Here is a 12,790-nt window from a genome sequence, read left to right as displayed (position 1 = left end):
GAGGTGGGGGGGTGGGTGTGGGTGGGTGTGGGTGGTGGTGGTGGTGGGGTGGCGGTTGAGGAGGCAGCTGGGTCTGTGGAGCTACTTCCCAGGCCAGTGTAAGTATAGCTGAATTTACAGCTTCAGCACATCTCACAGGCAGGCACACCTGTGAATAAAGGAACAGACATGAACGCATGGCCTCACAGGAACATGTACTATTCACAAAGTGGAACAGTGTTACTATTTTCTGTATTCAACCATTTAGTTGGTGATAAAGTTTACATTTGAGTTATAAATTTTTAAAACTTATTTATGCATTTATATAGATATGGGTGCTTTTCTGCATGTACATCGGCACACCAGAAGACAGCATCAGGCAGTTGTGAGCTGCCATGCAGGTGCTGGGAATCAGACTTGGGACCTTTGGAAGAGCAGTGAGTGTTTTTAACCACTGAGCCATCTTTTTAGCCCCGAGTTATAAATTTTAAAATACATAGGTCTTTCCATAAAAGACTCAGGGACTTGAGTTTTTGTTAAAAGTTTGGTGCAAAAACACTTGAGACTGGCCTGGTCTACATAGTGAGCTCCAGGACAGTCAGGGTCACACAGACCTTTCTCCAAAAACAAAACCCACATCAAAACCCAAGAAAGTTATACTGTAATGATTGAATTTTGGATGAAATATTTGAGTTCAATGGAATGTGATGCTGAATTTTAATTAAAATAGCACATTAGTCACAGTGTAAGACAATTGATATAAGAGCTGATAGAAAACCAGGCAATAGTTAAAGTTAATGATCTGGACCATCAGTTTCTGTTATTAAATAGGTACCTATTTTGAAAACTTAGCACTAGAGACACTTTCCCCTGCACTAGAGGTGGGAAGAAGTTAGGCCTCACATTTGGCCAGGTGCTCCGCCTCTGAGCTGTGCCTGTGCCCCGCACTAGCAGGAAGTCCTTACATATTAAGTTCCGTGACTGGTACACGTTTTTATAGTTCAGATAACTTATCTTTACTAGAATTTCTAAAAGCTCCTTGATTGAATGTATATTATGCTTTATAATGTCTAGAAGTGTATGTGTAGAAGATTATTCTTGGAGTAGAATTAGGAAAAACATGAAAGTTACAGCCATAATAACATTTAAATATTCTGCTTTTTAAAAGAGTTCAAAAATATTGGAGTAAATAGAGTCTTACAGTTTTAAGTTAGTAACTGTTAGTTTTGAAATAAACTTATATTTTAGCCATAATAGTATTAGCTTACTGAAACCTAATAGTAGCTTTTAGAAACATGGGAAAATAGTTAAATTTGACTCTGTCTGAATTACCTTTTGTCCCCCAAATCAGCTAAAGGAAAGACATTTCCGGGCTGTCAAGTGGGAACTAGAGGTTTCATTTACATTTTTCAACCTGGGAGTTTATATAGATTGGACGAGCAAGGAGAGGCAGCAGAAAACCGCTCTTTGATAGTGTATGGACACAGGAGGCACAGCTTTCCTCAGGTCCCACTCCTCCCACTGGCTTCTGAGCTGTGTGAGCAGCGGAACCACTGGCATGCTTGCTGTGGCTGTGGGTGCTTGTAAGTTGAGTAGTAATGACAAAATGGGTACCTGCAGGAGCAGACACACTCTGATATTACGTGACTGTCAGACACTCTGAACCTGCATCTTTGGAAGCACTTTGCATAGGAGAGGTGGAGGACCTAGAGGCAATTTCAGAAGTCCTGTGTGATCTGGTAAATGCCTTAGGCTGGCTATGCTGTTATAAAGGAACTCTGGGTAGACTCCCTTTGCTGGGGGAATTGCTTTTCTGGCTGCCTCCTGGTTATCTCTTTCTCTAAGCCTAATTCAGTGGTTTTCTTTTCAAATGTAATTACCTGAGACAGAATTGATTTCTACTTCTTATTCATTACAAATTTGCTGGGTTTTGTTTGTTTTGTTTTTCTTTTTCCTTTCCTTCCCCTCCCCTTCCTTCCCCTACTTACCCCTCTTCCTCTTCCTTCTCCTGTCTCCCCTCCCCTTCCCTTCCCTTTGTTTAAGACAGGATCTCACTCTGTAAACTAAGCTGGCCTGGCTGCAAACTCAGTGATCCACCTGCCTCCTGAGCTGGAGTTAAAGGCTTGTGCCACTTTGCCTGGCCTTGGTGTGCTTTAACAAGTGATAACTAATGAAAACAAAAAAAGGTGAAAACACTACTAAAACACTAAAGCAAGCAGATGATACCTCTGTGCTAAACCAATTGAGTGAAAGAGGAATTTAATTAACTATTCAGTGTATTAAACACAGTATTAGGCTTAAATTTGTGATTAAAAATTGCTTTGAGACATAAACAATAGTATTTCTCAAGTTGATAACCTCAGGGTTGAATTTTAATTTACTTTTAGAATTTTATAAACCATAACTAAAGACTGGACTTATTTGAATATAAATGTTTTATTTAATAAAATATTCCTAATGTTCCCAGGAGAGTACATATTTTCTCATTCCTGTAATTTGGTTTTATTAAAAAATGTTTTAGAAAGTTTTATATTGGGGCTGGAGAGATGACTTGTGAATTGTGAGCACTTGTTGCTCCTGCATAGAAATCTTTTAAAGAAGGTTGTATAAAGCCTCAAAGAGGGTTTTAATTTTAGAGAAGAGAAATTCTATAGACTGTTATTTTACTTGAGTGTAGTAAAACTTAAAGTTAAGTGATAGTAACTAGAGTAACTACTGTTCCTTACTCGAAAGTGAAAACAGTATCATCCTTTATTTGAACATGGTAGGTTAAAGAGCCGTTTAGTATCAGCATCCCACTAGAATTATAATACGGGATTAAAAGAATGATCACTAAAGTACACCCTGGTAGCAAGGGGTGACTACCCTTGTAGAGAAACCTCCTAATGCTCAGTGGAAGGGGCCTCCAGGTGGTCGTGAGTTGGTGGGTACAGGGACTAGTAAGTCTGTGAAACAGGCAACACTCATGGATCTTTTCCCTTCAAATTTCTTTTCTTAGTCTGAACTGGAAGATCTGTGTAGATAAGAATAACTAGGCACAACTCAGGGTAAGGCTATCGTAGCGGAACTCGAGGATAGACCAGATAGTTACAGGCTGTACTAGTAATCAACACCAGCCTGTTTTCTCCTCTCAGCTGTGGCTGTTGGGATCCTATCCCGATGCAAAATTGGAAAATTCATCCTTTTATAGCACACTGATGTGATAAAAAAACAAATGTCAGTTGATAATAGAAGACCCAGGTACTGGTTCAGCTTGACTGCACTGTAGTGGTACAACCCATACAGACAGCTTCTGAGAAGCTTTCAAAAGTGTTTACTCTTAGAACTGAGGATCATCAAATATTTGAGAAAAGGCCAAAAATGGTAGAGAAGGAAGTAGATACAGAAACACTGCAAGAACACGATAAAATGTTTACAGATTCGCCGGGCGGTGGTGGCGCACGCCTTTAATCCCAGCACTTGGGAGGCAGAGGCAGGTGGATTTCTGAGTCCAAGGCCAGCCTGGTCTATAGAGTGAGTTCCAGGACAGCCAGAGCTATACAGAGAAACTGTCTCGAAAAACAAAACAAAAAAAAAGTTTACAAATTAAGGAAGAGTCATAGAAATGTAGACTATGGAGTAGCAGGATGGAAGTTGAGAACACTACACACATAAGAGTTGGGAGTTCAGAATCTTAATAGAAGATTGAATGGTAAAGTCAAGTCTCCCACAAAAGGTAAAAATGGGTACACAGCAGAGACGGTAAAATTAGAACACTTTGGAGGTTCAACATGGGAAAAACAAATTATAGCCTAGGAGAAATGGATGGAGAAACTAAGAGACTGAGCAAGAGTTGAGTTTTACATAGCAGTGGGATTCACTAGAGCCTGTCCATGGGACATTTGTACCTGAAGCAGGATTGCAATTTGAGAACTGTGTGCTATATGGAACTAGTTGTGGTTCAACCTGCGTGATATAGCAAGACAATGTCTCAAAAACAAAACAAAAATAGTGGGGGTGAGGGGTGGGGTCATGCTGGGCTATAGCTCAGTGATAGAGCACTTGCCTATCACTTGGATTCATTCCCCAGGAAAGCACAGATGCCTTACAGAATGTTTAGCAGTGTTTGAAAACATGTCCATGCTGAAGTTTCAGACAAGCAGAAATAAGGAAGTGCTTCCCCTTACTCAAGAAAAGGATTACAAGTCAGCATTGGAAACTAGTTGGTAGTGGGGATGCTCTCAAGACTGCAGGAAAGGTACTCTATGGCTCCTTTTGCACTATGTTAACTTGTCAAGTGTGGGAGCAGGTATAAAGCCAAAATCTGGTTGGAATTTTTAGTTGAGGTGCAGTATGCCTGAGGAGGCTACTGAAAGGCACATGTTAAATGGGAAATGATGGCGTTAACTCAGAGGAGCGATCCCATTCTAGAGTTGAGTGCATAGAATTCCTGCAGTGGTGGCGGAGGGAGAACCAAGAACTTGTTGGAAGAGGAGCCAGTTCAGATTGGGGCGGGAGGAGAAACAGTTCTTCGTGGTTTTGGGAAAAACAAAACCCTGGTTGAGCCCTTTCCAGCCCCTGGAACCAGAACTGTTGAAGATTTCAGAGGTCTTTTTTTTTTTTGTTCTGAATATTTAAGTGGAAAATACCAATAGACCATCAGATGCCCCTAAAGTTTTGGATTTAGGAGCTTTAGATTTCAAATTTTTGGATTAGGGGTATTTGTAGAGTAAAATTTTATGGCTTACATTTGTAAGGGGTATTAGAATATATATATATATATATTTTTTTTGGTGTGTGACTTATATTGTCCTAGCAGAGTTCAGGAATATTCTAGCTTTTTGAGACTTTGAAGAGTGATGCTAATTCTTCAGATATCTGGCATAGATGTTGACCTCAGAGACATCAGCTGGACCCCTTCCTGGTAGGTCTGTTTAGAGTTCTTATATCTTGAGTCAGTTTTGGCAGTTTATGTTCTTATGTTTTGGTTTTTTTGAGACACAGTTTCTCTGTGCAGCCTTGGCTATCTTGGAACTCACTCTGTAGACTAGGCTGGCCTCAAACTCACAGAGATCCATCCGCCTGCTTCTGTCTCCTGGTGCTGGGATTAAAGGTGTGTGCTTGTTTTAAATAGGAAAGTTACAATTTGCATGTTATCCATGTCCATAGGCCATGTTAATGTGAAGAAGTTTAGGTGAGGTGTTACTATAAAGGACCTTGGTGGCTGAGAAAATTGAGTTAATGTGCTATTCGCGTGAGTGGATGGGTCAGCCAGCAGTGCCTCTGGCCTTAGCTATAGCTGCTCTACCATGGGTGAGGCAGTGAGACATCTTGTCAGACTTTAGCTGAGTAGAGTGTTTGAATGGTGGCGGCAGGATTCTAAAAAACTAGTGGTCTATGCCCTGTGACCTTTTGCTGAAGTCTGTATGCCTTTGACATGCTCTGCTACCATTCCTTACAGGGTCAGCTCAAGAACCATTGTGGTTAGAGAAAAGACTACCTCCTGGTGGGTGATTATGTGAGAACAGAATACACTTGTGATTTTATTCTCTTTATATGTGTAGAGTATGGGTGCTTGGCTGGCCTGTAACTCTGAACTCTGTACCATGTACATACAGTACCCATAGAGGCCAGAAGAGGGTGTTGGGTCACTGAGACTGGAGTTATAGGTGGGTGTGACTGTAGGTGGTGGAAACAGAACCCAGGTCCTCTGGAAGAGTAGATAGTCTTTTTTTTTTTTTGTTTTTTTAAATCTTACTTTTGAGTTTGCATTTAGATTTCTCCCTTGGTCAGACCTTCTTGTATTCCCTTTTCTGCTCTTCTAATTCATGACTTCCTTTTGCCTCTAGTTGTTATATATTCCTAAATATGTTCTATCTGGTCCATATAATATTTTATGTGACTCTTTGGAGCTGACCATTGGAACTGGCTAACCCGTTGGTATGCTCTTCTCTAGGGAAGACTCTCACTCCCAGCTTGCCTCTGTTGCCTAGAGTTCTTTTTGTAGAGTTGAGGCCCCATGGGTTTTCTCCATCTGCTGTGCTGTGTCCATCGATACCATCCTGGGTCAGCTCATGTTCTGGCAGTCTTGTTGGTGAGACTTGTGGGTGCAGCTTCTGTCATTATTAGGAGACACTCTCACAGTAAACTCCCTGATCCTCTGGCCCTTAAAATATTTCTGCCCCCTCTTCTGAAATGTTCCCTAAGCCTTAGGTGCAGGATGTTTTGTAGATGTGTCCACTGGGACTAGACTCCACAGCTCTACATTTTGATTGGTTGTAGTTTCTGTAGTGGTCTCTGCCTGATGCAAACAAGTTTCCTTGATGAGGGATAAGGGCCACACTTATCTGTGAGTTTAAGGACAAACGTTTAGAAACTAGTCAGTGATTGTGCTGGTTTAATAGTGATTGAAGGTTCTGCTCCATTAACTGAGTTCACCAGCACTGAGCAATTAGCTAGGTTTCCAGGCATGTTCCTTCTTGTTGAATGTGTCTTGTTGCTGGTACCTGCTAAGGTTTGAAAGCCTCTGCTGCTCCCATAGTGATTGCACCCTGCTGCTGTTGGTACAGTTCAGAAGCATCTTAGCTGTGTGTGACTTAGCTGTTAGCTCTTTTTGTTGGAAGCTCGAATGGTGCCTTCTAGTACCTTGAAAGCTGGGCCTCAAAAGGGGAGGTCAGTTCCAGCTAAAGGAGTTTCTAGGGTAGCCAGTCGAGTCTTAATGGATAAGCTATCTCTTCAGCTCCTGAATTCTGTTTTGATTCAACCTATTAAAGTACGTTAATTTTTATTGCAATTTTATAGGAATTTTATGTTGTCCATTTAAAATAGTATGTTTAATAAAGTATGTTATGAGATTTTGGAAGATTTTGTTTATGTATTGAATTACAGCCTCTCCAGTTGTCGAAATGTTGGCAAATTTCAGATTATGAATGATAACTTTTTTTTTCTTTGAGACATGGTTTCTCTGTGTAGCCATGCTGGCCTTGAACTCAGAAATCTGCCTGCCTCGATCTCCCAAGTGCTGGGATTAAAGGTGTGTGCCACCACTGCCTGGCTCAAAATCATTTTTGAAGAGATGTTTTCCCCCACTATGTATTCTTGGTATTCTTATGAAAAACCGTTTAGCCTTATGTTGGGTTTCTTTCTGGGTTGTTTTGATTCATAGGTTTGTCTTTAAGTCATTATACTAGTCTGTTGATAATACTGATTTTTTTTTTTTTTTTTACTATGTTTTAAATCAGGAAGAGTCAAGTCTCCAACTGCATTGCTTTTATTCAATATTGGATTGGCTCTTTGGACTCTTTCTGTTACTATAAAACTGTCATAAGATTTTGACAGGGATTGCATTGATTATAGATTGCGTTTGATGATTTTGCTAGATTAACTTTATGTATTTATTCATGTCTTTAATATCATTGTTATGATTTTCATAGTATAATTTCTTGATTAATTCCTAATATTTTTGGTGCTATTATAGATGAAGTTGCTTTTTCAGCTTTTTTTATTGATCATTGTTGTATATATAAGTAATGGGTGTTTTTAATGTGTTGACTTTGCATTCTACTATATTGCTCAATTTCTTAGTAGCAACAGGATTTTATTTAGTACTCTTTATTCTTCATGTAGTATCATATCATCATTTGACAAAGAAAAATTTTCCTTTTTCTGAATTGGATGCATTTTATTACTTACCTAATTGATACATATGAATTTCTGGTGCTGGGTTGGATGGTAAGAATAGGAAGTTTTGTTTGTTCCTGATCTTAAAGGAAACATGTTCAGTCTTTGACTCTTGTATGACACTTGTGGGCTTTTCACACATGTAATCCTTGCAGTCTGTGGTCTGCACATCAGTGTCTAGGAAAGCTGTGAGTGTTGCCAAACATGTTTGTAGATGACAGTATCACGCTATGGTGTTAAAAGGTTGGATACCCTTTAATTGTATAGTTTTTATTAGCTTGAAGTGGTTACCACATTTAGTTTTATAATAAAGTAGTGCTGAGTTTGGTTGGGTGGGTTTTAGGTATCAGCTGAGAAAGCTGTCTCCTCCCCCCCCTTACTGTTGACAACGTTGATTGATCTTGTGTTGAGCTGCCCTTGTGGCCTAGGGAGATGACTCACTTAGTGGTGGCGCAGACTTGGTTTCTGTGCTGGTGGATTGTTTTGACAGTATTTTGCTCAAGTCATTTGCATCCTTCTTGAAAGATACTAGATTAGTTTTGTTCTTGTGCCTTTGTCTTGATTTGGTTTCAAGATAATGCTAACCTTTTATGTTAACTCTTTAAATTCTGGTAGAATTCTCTAGAGGCTGTCTGTTACTGGGCTTTTTTTAATTGGAAATTTTCTAAAAAGGAGTTTTAGAAAATCAATGTTTTGCTTGAATGTTTATGTGTGCATCACAGAGACTAGATGAGGGTGTCAGAATCCCTAGAATTGGAGCTAGATAGTTATAAGCCACTGTGTGTATGTGCTGGGAATTGAACCTGGGGTCCTCTGCAAGAGTACCAAGTGCTTTGAATCACTGAGCCTTCTCTCTAGCCCCTTAGTTGAAAATGTTTAGTTTCTGCATCTTGTTACTCATGAGTCTGGACTAAAGCGCTTGACAAGACCAACTTTAGGGGAGATGAGGTTTGTGATGGCTCAGGATCTTAGAGCTTGTCAGTCTGGCGGCTCAGGTTATGCCAGTGCAGTTTGTGACAGGAACCTGTAAGCTTTCAAAGGCTCACCCCAGCTGACCTACATCTGACTGTTAGACTCCACATCATGAAGGTTCCACAGCCTTTAAAAATAGTATCACTAGCTGGGGACCAGATCTTCAAAGCACAAGCATTTGGGGGGCATTTCAGATGCAAACCATGATAGCATCTAATCCTTTTAATAGTTATGGATTATTCAGTGATTTTACTTCTCTTGTGACTTAAGTTTTAGTGTGTGTGTGTGTGTGTGTGTGTGTGTGTGTGTGTGTATATATATATATGTATATATATGATTTATTTTTGAGTATGCATATATACTGTGTCTCTGTGTGGGTGTGAGCACTTGAGTATTGGGGCCTACAGAGTCTAGAAGAGGGCATTGTATCCCCTGGAGCTGGAGTTACTGGTTGTGAGTCACACAAACTGGGTACCAGGAGCTAAACTTGGGTCTGCTGGAAAGGCAACAAATTCTGTTAACTGCTATTTCTTATTCCTAGTAGTTGTCTCTTTGAGTATACATTCACTTGTCGGTGTTCGATCTGTTGTTGGCCACTGTTGTTCACAACATCGGCTTTTTCGCAGTGTCCTCTTTCGTTTCTGTTTCTAGAAGAGTCTTCTCGGTTTTTAGTTTTGCAGGTTTTTTTCATTTATCAGTGTGTTAGTTTTTTTCCTGTCCTTCTTTCTAATTTGTTTTAGCTTAGTTCTTTTTCTAGTTCCTTGGCATAGTTTCTAAATCCCTAGTGATGTCTATTTAGATGCATCGATTGATTAAGAGTGAGGTTTTAGGTCAGTGGTACAGCAAATGCCTGTGAGTTCTAGGACTTGAGGTAGCCTGGGCTACATATTTATCCAGGGCTTGTCTCAGAGGTAACCTTTCATAGCTTTACTGTGAGAACAAGATGCTAACTTTCCACTGATGTCTAAATTCTCTGCTTCCCTCCTGCTATTGGCTTTAGTCTCATTGTATTAAAGTCAGATAGATGCTTTTATAGTCTTAAACTCTTGACACTTGTTTGGTAGTTTGTGTGTATCTGAACATCTGATTACTTTTCTGAAATATGTTGTTTTCTAAAATGTATTTGTCTGTTGAGCACATTTCCCTTTTCACAGCAGATACCATTATGGCACTTTTGTTATCATTACTGAACCGATCTTGTCACATACTACTAACTAGAGACCTTTCTTACCTATTATTCCTTTTCTGTTCAGTATAGCACCTAACATTTGGTGCTCATTTTTCTGTAGATTCTTTACGATGTTTTGAATGACTTTAACACTTTGAATTGTATTGGTTAGCTACATTAGAAGATCTCTGTTGGAATTTGTTTTTCTCATGATTAGACTATAATGTGCGTTGTTAGGAAGACGTATTTGACAGTTTCAAGTCCTCTCCTGAGCCCTGCTGAGGTACAGTGGCTGTGCTGCCCTCTGGTGCTTTTTTCTTTCCTCCCTACTGCTTATGTAGAAATATTCCTCTTTCTTCTATTTCCAGTTAGGTATGACCTTGAAGGTGCTCCTTTGAAAACAACAGGAAAAGTTGAAGGTAACTGGTGCTGGTTTTGGTAAGGGTGCAGAGAAAAGAGGACACTAGTGGACTGCAGAGGAATGTCATTTAGTAGAGCCTTTTTGGAGAGCAGGAACACAAACAGACTGGTCAGTGCTGTCCAGCAGCCCTACTTGTGTCTGTCTGTATTCCCACAGAAACTGAAATATGCTTGCACAGAGCTGTCTGTGCTCCCAAGCAGCTGTAGTAGTAATTATGATAGTTAGATATGTGGATGAAGGCCAGCTGTCCTTCATCACATATATGAGTAAAGAAGGATGTGTACGTACAGGGTGGACTGCTGTTCAGCTTTTAGCTCAGACTAAGCAGATGAACATGATGGGGGACCTTATGCTAAGGGAAAGGAGCCAATGAAAAGACAGCATGCAGCACATGACCTCACATGCATAAGGAGCAGCAGGAAGTTGAACTCGGAGTAGAATAAAGGTTTTCCTTAGGCAGAAATAGATATGTTCGGGAAAGCATTAAGTATTGATCAAAGAACACAAAATTTGGATAGAATAAGAGATATAATGTATTACACAGAATGGGGACTGATAACGCCTTGTGTATTTCAGAGTTTCTAAGAGTAGAGGGAAATGATTCACCATTAAACCTTAAGTTATCTGACAGTGTAAACCCAGGTCAAAACATGACATTTGCCCCTTAGTAATGTGTGTGATTTTTTTTGTTTGTTTGTTTTGTTTTGTTTTGTTTTTGAAACAGGGTTTTTTTCTTTTTTTTTTCCTTTTTTTAAATTTACTTTTTAAAACATAGATATTTTCTTTATTTATATTTCAAATGTTCTCCCTTTCCTGGTTTCCTATCTAAAAAAAACAACAACTCTATCCCCCCCCCACCCCATCCCCAAGCTCACCAACTTCCTCTCCCACTTCCTGGCCCTGGCATTCCCCTACACTGGGGCATAGAGCCTTCACAGGACCAAGGGCCTCTTCTCTCATTGATGACCAGCTATGCCATCTTCTGCTACATATGCAGCTGGAGCCATGAGTCCCACCATGTGTGCTCTTTGGTTGGTGGTTTAGTCCCTCGGAGTTCTGAGGGTACTAGTTAGTTCATATTGTTGTTCCTCCAATGGATGGTGTGAGCCTCTACTTCTGAATTAGTCGGGTACTGTCATAGCCTCTCGAGACAGCTGTATTAGGCTCCTGTCAGCCAGCACTTGCTGGCGTCCACAATAGTGTCTGGGTTTGGTGATTGAATATGGGAAGGATTCCCAGGTGGAGCAGTCTCTGGATTGTCTTTCCTTCAGTCTCTGCTCCATAGTTTGTCTCTGCAACTCTTCCATGGGTATTCTGTTCCTCCTCCTAAGAAGGACTGAAGTATCCTCACTTTGGTCTTCCTTCTTCTTGAGTTTCTTGTGGTTTATGGATTGTATCTTGGGTATTCTGAGCTTCTGGGCTAATATCCACTTATCAGTGAGTGCATACCATGGATGTTCTTTTGTGATTGGGTTACCTCACTCAGGATGATATTCTCCAGATCCATCCATTTCCCCAAGAATTTCATAACTTCATTGTTTTTAATAGCTGAGTAGTACTCCATTGTGTAAATATACTACATTTTCTGTATCCATTCCTCTGTTGAGGGACATCTGGGTTCTTTCCAGCTTTTGGCTATTATAAATAAGGCTGCTATGAACATGGTGGAGCATGTGTCCTTGTTATATGCTGGAGCATCTTCTGGGTATATGCCCAGGATTGATATAGCTGGATCCTCAGGTAATAATTCTATGTCCAATTTCCAGAGGAACCGCCAAACTGATTTCCAGAGTGGTTGTACCAGCTTGCAGTCCCACCAGCAATGAAGGAGTGTTCCTCTTTCTCTATAACCTTGCCAGCATCTGCTGTCACCTGAGTTTTTTATCCTAGCCATTCTGACTGGTGTGAGGTGGAATCTCAGAGTTGTTTTGATTTGCATTTCCCTGATGACTAAGGATGTTGAACATTTCTTTAGGTGCTTCTCAGCCACGAGAATTCTTTGTTTAACTCTGTACCCCATTTTTTAATAGGGTTATTTGGTTCTCTGGTGTCTAACTTCTTGAGTTCTTTGTATATACTGGATATTAGCCCTCTATCAGATATAGGGTTGGTAAAGATCTTTTCCCAATCTGTTGGTTGCCGTTTTGTCCTATTGACAGTGTCTTTTGCCTTACAGAAGCTTTGAAATTTTATGAGGTCCCATTTGTCAATTCTTGATCTTAGAGCAGAAGCTATTGGTGTTCTGTTCAGGAAATTTTCCCTAAACAGGGTTTTTCTATGTAGCTTTGGCAGTCTCAGAATTCGCTCTATAAACCAGGCTGGCCTCAAACTCCAGACCCACCTGCCTGTCTTCCATATGCTGGGATCAAAAGTGTGCACCACCACTCCTTTATATAACAAATATATAGTAATAATTATTATTTGTTAGCTAAAAATAAGTTTTAAAACATAAATTTTTCTAAAGTGTACCGGTGTGATTTTGGGTGAACATACATTTGAAAAGTTTGTTTTTCTTTCCTAATTTTGAACAGACAAGTGAAAGAACAGCAGGAGTTACTTCATTTGTACTGTGGGTTTGTTTTCTCTTGTGG

At 40.0% G+C, this 12,790-nt stretch overlaps 1 protein-coding gene across 13 annotated transcripts in view; it reads left to right on the top strand.

The window, feature by feature from the left end:
- Positions 1-12,790, top strand: part of Znf644 (zinc finger protein 644) — a 78,976-nt gene that overhangs the window by 12,515 nt on the left and 53,671 nt on the right. For 2 of the 13 annotated variants that reach the window (XM_031337135.1, XM_031337130.1), the window contains exon 2: positions 309-416. The exons of the other annotated variants lie outside the window; for them this stretch is intronic. The gene's annotated coding sequence lies outside the window, so the exon portion shown is untranslated. The remainder of the gene's footprint in view (positions 1-308; positions 417-12,790) is intronic. 13 annotated transcript variants of the gene reach the window in all.

The sequence above is a fragment of the Mastomys coucha genome, unplaced genomic scaffold (assembly GCF_008632895.1).
Source record: "Mastomys coucha isolate ucsf_1 unplaced genomic scaffold, UCSF_Mcou_1 pScaffold22, whole genome shotgun sequence".
NCBI lineage: Eukaryota > Metazoa > Chordata > Mammalia > Rodentia > Muridae > Mastomys > Mastomys coucha.
The sequence above is the reverse complement of the archived record's forward strand: the minus strand, read 5'-3'. Positions and strand labels throughout refer to the sequence as shown.